The 6739-nt window shown below is 36.3% G+C and overlaps 1 long non-coding RNA gene across 1 annotated transcript; it reads right to left on the bottom strand.

Moving 5' to 3' along the window:
- Positions 1–152: 152 nt before the first annotated feature.
- On the bottom strand, positions 153–3769 carry LOC117101154. The gene is made up of 3 exons (XR_004444239.1): positions 3464–3769; positions 1180–1270; positions 153–455 (listed from the first exon to the last, which is right to left on the bottom strand). It is a non-coding gene; the product is annotated as an uncharacterized LOC117101154 (long non-coding RNA).
- Between the last annotated feature and the right edge of the window lie 2970 nt (positions 3770–6739).

Genomic DNA, 6739 nt, shown 5'->3' on the forward strand with positions numbered 1-6739 from the left:
CCCATTTCAATATAGGACAAAAGGATATACAATAATCAATATCCAAAAAAAAAATAAATCAAATCAAGTTAGAGTCAAGTGCTGACAATTCTATACTATTTCTGTAAGTACAGTTATTTCAGTCAGTATTTGGCAAGTTCAATTGATTTTAAAAATGTCAAAGAAATATCAAAAATAAACAAGGGGTCTAGTGTACAAAACTCCATAGTGCACACTTAAAAATCTTGAATATTGAGAAAAGCAGATGGATGCACTCTCTTTGAATCAAGCCTTGACAGAGGAAATTCATAGCTGTTCTGTCACAATGGAACCATTTGCGAAGTAGAATGTTGTATCAGAACCAATAAAGAGGATGTGCTACAAATCAAACGCATTCACAAAATATTGCTGTCGTCCTCATCGTTGTCATCTCTTCTGGCAACTACATCTTCTTCATTACAAACTTGCTTAAGTTTCTGTAAAAAGTGAACACAAAAATGTGTCAATTTAATCTACAGTCGGCCTTTTTTGCTTTTTATAAATTATATTCTACATGTAGGATGTGTTTTAGTAGTGTTTTCTAAAGTGAAGTGATTTTCATTACTGTTAAACTTGACTTAATAACCAAACATATTCTTTTGAGTATCTCATAGTAAAACATTTGCTATATAACAGCTATAAAAACCATACTTTTAATAGTCCCAAGGTAACACCAACTCAATAGATTTAAATACAAACGTATGATCACCCTTGTTAATATATTATTTGACTGCTGAATATTAGTCCTATAAACAAATTCAACAGATTAGAATAATTACATTTTTATTAAAAATAACATGTGTAGGCCTATGTTAAATATTTATGAAAAAATAATATAAGGTAAGTATAAATTAATATGATAAAACTTTCTAATAACTTGTCTGAAGCCGTGATACTTGACATCCTTAAAACAATTAATTCCCATTCTAAATCAATGTATTAATTAATATAATGAAAATAATAAATGAAAATATTATAGGTAATTAAACTGTTTGAAGTGATCATTATGGAATGATAAACATACGCACACAGTACATACAAGGTTAGCATATCATGCTGATAGCAGTGATAGCCCACCATTTCAATATCAACAAACAATGATGTAATATTGTATAATAATAATAATAATAAAAATAATAATAAGATGAAGCCTGGACTTACCGTATTTAATTATGCATACAGGGTGCCTTTACAGAAGAACGGTGGACTTGCCTAAATGCTGTTGAACTTTCTTCCCTCAGGTCATTGGTAACTAAAAGTAAACATATATTTATCAATTAATGGCATCAACCCAAAAATATTAATTAAAGAAAAGTTAATAAACAATTAATATATAGAATCCACAAATGAGTGAAATGGAATCCACAAAACCAAGTGAAATGGAATTTACTATTTTGTGTGTGTGGTTAATCTATTGCTATATAGGCCTAGTTAAGATTCATATATTTCGTCGGAAATATACTGTACTGTACAGTATATTTGAAACTGTACGAATGTACATTATTATGCATTCATATATGTTAATAATCAAACAAAATTTTATATATTTTGTATTACAATTATGCTACCGTATAGTCGATATAATCATTGAAGAATAATGTTGATAATTTTAATATACTGCCAGTGTATTTTACTGCATTTATCTTAATATCATTGGAGCTTACAATATTATTGATGCTTTATGTTTCGTTGAATAAACACATTTTTAATTAATTTGAATGATGTAAATTGTAATAATTTTATTTTTATTAACTTTCAATTTATTTGATATTGTCTTTCCATATTGTAGATATTGTAGAAATCTTCAAATACTCTATACAGTATGAATATGATAATACAGTAATAATAATCTTTCTCTACAACCAAGCACTTTAAGTTAACTGTAAACGCCCTTCATTGAAAAAATAACAATAGAATACACATTTCCGTGGTGACGTTATTTACCGTCTTGCGTTCGAGGACAAAACATGCATATTTTGACGGACGTGTATGCAAAGCGAATTCACCAAATGATTACAGATTTAACAAACAATATTACTGTTATAATAACACACACCAGAAGTTGATCATAATTCAATTCGTTACCACTACTTAATTAATTATATACTTTATTCCAAAATACAAATACATTTGCTTCTTTATAAGTTATAAATTTAAGTAAACTATTACGTAATAATAATATACTTTAACTAAAAATTATGCTATTATAAACTACTCCGTAAAAAATAATGTACTAAATACAATGGTCTAAACGGTACAGTATTATTAGAAATAAAAAGAAACAACACATTTTCATTAGTAATCGTTATTTTTATTGTAAGGTTCCCGTGCACCACCAGTAGAAGTAAAAACAAACAACACATTTTCATTAGTAATCGTTATTTTTATTATTAGGTTCCCGTGTACCACCAGTAGAAGTAAAAACAAACAAATTTTCATTAGTAATCGTTATTTTTATTATTAGGTTCCCGTGTACCACCAGTAGAAGTAAAAACACACAACACATTTTCATTAGTAATCGTTATTTTTATTATAAGGTTCCCCTGCACCACCACCTAACCCGCGGTCAACATTGCACTGTACAGTACAGTGACATCCAATTCACGCTTTGATTATTATACACTACACGGCGTTCCATACAATAACCCTTATTTGGGCAATGAATATCGTACGGCCGAACAAGTGTACGGCCGAACCGGTCCTACACCCAGTCATACAGGCAATACAAAAATAGTATTCAGCACAATCAAAAATGGTGAATGACATTGTGACCTGTTCCGACACTGAAAGAAGACTTAGAAATCTTAACTGTAATATTATAGCCAGCAACTTCTCATGAAAAATACAAAAACGTCATGCCTAAGAATCACTAGGCCTAGTAAAAATAATTAGATTAGGCCTATGTGCCAGTACCAGGGCAAATACAGGGCCGCTAGCATGAGACAGACAAGGCAAATTTGCCTCATCTATCATGATATTCCCAGGTTTGTTCTTGATTTAAAACTATGAAAAGGAGTATTTGTCATTAAATGCCTCGCAGTTCAATACAGCACAGGATAGGCCTAACTGTAGAACTAGGCCTAGCTAGGATCCGTATTTAGATAGAACCATGTCACAAAACCAAAAAACCTGACGTCAAATAACACCAACAACAAACTATTGCAGAAAACAGATTTTTTCCCCCCGAGGGCATGACCATTAGACCCTCAACTCCCAGTGCACCTTTGTGCTCCCTTTGCTAGAAAATATGTTCCTACCTTTCTTTTTCAACCCTTTACCTACCTAGGCCTAGGGCTGCTTGACGTGTTTTCCTAGCCCCGGCCCCAGGCCAGGCTTTGGCCCTAGGCCTAGGCCTACCGACGGCTCTGGCTTGTTGACGTGTTGTTTATTGTGTGTTTTTTCTAAAAGACAATTTAACGTAATGTATATCAACTAATAACCTTACCTTCCGTAGTTTCATAAAATTGTATACGATCAGATTAAAAGTTAGGGTTTCTAAAAGTATCAGCAGAAGTTGAATTCAGAAAACGGACGTCACATAGCCTACATCATCCAACGAAAAACAGGCGCAAAATGGCAATCGGTCAACGGTTGCGCGCGTTCGCGTAGATAAATTGTCACATGACGCTTGTTGACGAATCAGTAAATTTTATTCGTGGCTAAGACTCATTATAAATGCATGGATGATGACGGTGACTACGTAGATTTATACATATAGATTAATGTGTTAAAGTTTAAAGAAAACAATCAACCTGAATAAATTGGTTTAAATTTGATTGTACCTATGTTAATTGTTTGGGTGTAGCATTGGGTATCTTTGGTCTTTATAAAATATGTTAATTAAATTTCTGGAATAAAGTGGTGGTCATTTTTGGTTGCGAGATAACATTGTAAACGCTGTGATTTAATTGTGATAAACGTGTTTATAAACGTGTTTGTAAGTATTTTTCTTACGTTATTATAACGTTTTTATAACATTTTGTACAAGGAAACTGCAAATAAAACGCAATATATGGCAACGTTTTAAAATCATTTTAAAAAAGATTTATAAAAACGATAACAATTTCTCTGACAATTGGTGAAAATTTGGTTTTGATATAACGTTCCGTGAACGTTGTGATTTCGTTATAATTATACATTTGTTGAGGAGTCTTTGCGTACGTTTTTATAACGTTTTTATATCGTTATGGTGCATTAAATCTGCAAACAATAGGCAATATTACACAGCGACGTTTTAAAATCGTTTTTAAAACGTTTTATAAAAACGATAACATTTTTGATGAAAGTTAGTGAAAATTTGGTTGTGGTATAACGTTCTGTAAACGTTGTAATTTCGTTCTATTTTATGCACCTGTTTGTAAGTTTATTTGCGTACGTTTTTTGAATGTTTTTTTAACGTTTTGGTGCAAACAATCTGCAATCAAAAGGCAAGGTTTACACAGCGACGTTTTAAAAACGTTTTATAAAAACGATAACGATTTTTGTGAAAATTGCTGAAAAGTTGGTTGTGATATAACGTTTACAGAACGTTGTGATTTCGTTCTATTTTACACACTTGTTTGCAAGTTTTTTGCGTACGTTTTTCTAACGTTTTTTTAACGTTTTGGTGCAAAAGTCTCTTATCAGAAAGCACAATTTTTTAACTTGCACGTTTTAAAAACGTTTTGAAAACGTTTCACAAAAACGAAACCCAAACTAAAACCAATTCAAAACGTTTTTTTAACGTTTTGTGTTAGCTGGGATGTTTGTCGACGAGCGCATACCTATCTATCGTATACCTGTAAATTTACTGTTAAATCTAAAGTTTCCAGAATAAAACAAAAGAAAGAAAAGAAACATTTTTTGTTTGTTTTTGTTTTCGTGTCCAATTTATTTTATCGTTAAGCCATCATCTACACATCACGAAGCAAACGTACGTCTTTCCACATTTTGGTGAAAACGTTCTTTACGAATACACGAAACCATCCGTGTTCCCTGACCAAATTCACCATCACTTTTTTGTCGAAATGACATGCTGTGAGGTTCAACTGCAGCAGCGGATAGGATTGCGGATGAGGTGCGCAAGCGTTCATCAAAGCCACTGGATCGAAGCTCATGGTGGGTAGAGAAAGTTGATATTGCATTTTTCTTGGGGCAATTCGAACGTTCTTGAAGGTGAGTCCTTGGCAACAGAATAAGCTGACATATGTCAAGTTTTCGCACGTGTTAATCAATTGTTCGAAGAATTCGTCTGTGATCTCGGTGTAGTAAATGCTCACATGTCGCAGATTCTGTTGCAGTTGAAATACCTGCGCCAACGATGCGTCCAACGGACCGTCACGCTTGTCTATGCCGAAACGCAACACTTCAATTTCGTCGAAAAGTTCGTCGTTATCGAGTAGTCTTTCGAAGGCCAATCTGCTCAGCGTTTGATATCTCGTACTCTCCGGGTCGTCCATCGAAATCAACAACCTGCGCGCACATATTTCCATGGGTTCCGTTTTCTCCCACCGATTGCTCACCGCCACCAAATTCGCGTGTCTCACGGTGTCGTCCTCTACATTTTCCTCGTAAAAGTCGGTGTAAATTTTAATCCAATCTTCCATCATCCTTCCTCGCTTTCGGTGTATCTTGCATCCTACGCACACTACGTATCTCAGGTGAGCGTCTTCTCCCTCCTCCGGTCTGAACGTGTCGTATAACTGTTTCAGGGAAAATTCCATGTCGACCAATCTCAGCGTCCAGGGCACGGTCTTTCTCGTTACCCTCGCCCTCGGCCCAAACGGATCGCCTCGGCAGTCATCCAGTTCCACGTACTTCAGACCGTCCAACTTGTTCATGACCCGACCGAACAGGGTGTCGGACAGGTTGGCCTTGTGCAAGGTGAGCGAGGCGAGGCGCGCCAGCATTATCATCGGTAACGACGGGTGAATCGAATGCTCTTCGGCATCCTTCTCGTCGTGCACGATCGACACGTGCATTCCCCGTGGACGGTAGCCCGCGTCGAAGATGTCTTCGAACAGCAGACGGTGCAACGTTCCGCGAGTCACGCGCACCTTGTCGCACTCCATTGCTTTCAGAACTTCCTCGACGACCGAGTTTCTCGGCGTCTTGTATTCGACGGCTCGTTCGAATTCCGAGCACACGTTGGCGAGTTCGAGCCTTCCGATCGCGTCCGTGCCCGCGCGACGAACGATGTCAGAAAGAACCATGACGGGCACTTCCACGATATTCATTATTTATTTTGCCTTGTTGTGGAGAAAACTAAAAACAGACCTCCCGTACACATTTATACGTTCTTCTCCTAAACTCTTTCCAACCTATCTTCGAGACTACTCAGTTCCATTTCCAGATCGTCTACTTGGTCGATCATATGCGACACTTGATTTCGCATGTCCTCCGTCTCGTCCGTTGCCACTTTCAGCCGCTGTTTCAATCCGGCTATGCAAATGTCCTTTTGATGAATCTGCTGTAACAATCGATCGGTGTCGAGTTCGCATATCATCAAATAATTTTCCGCACAGTGGCAATTCGCGTTCGATTTACATCGATCTTTTATATTGTCGACCATCGCCTATGCTGACTTTTTGTCATTTGAACGTCTTATGGTTTTACCCGCCACTAAAAGTCTTCTGTCACGTTCCGAAAGAGCAACTCCGTCGACGGTGGCGTCCGTCCTATCCGACCTGAGGAAGAAAACCATTCGCTTCTCTATCCGCATCATTCGCTCCAGCATATGCTC

Source organism: Anneissia japonica, unplaced genomic scaffold (assembly GCF_011630105.1).
Source record: "Anneissia japonica isolate Jap-2015-1 unplaced genomic scaffold, ASM1163010v1 scaffold921_len549748_cov171, whole genome shotgun sequence".
Taxonomy (NCBI): domain Eukaryota; kingdom Metazoa; phylum Echinodermata; class Crinoidea; order Comatulida; family Comatulidae; genus Anneissia; species Anneissia japonica.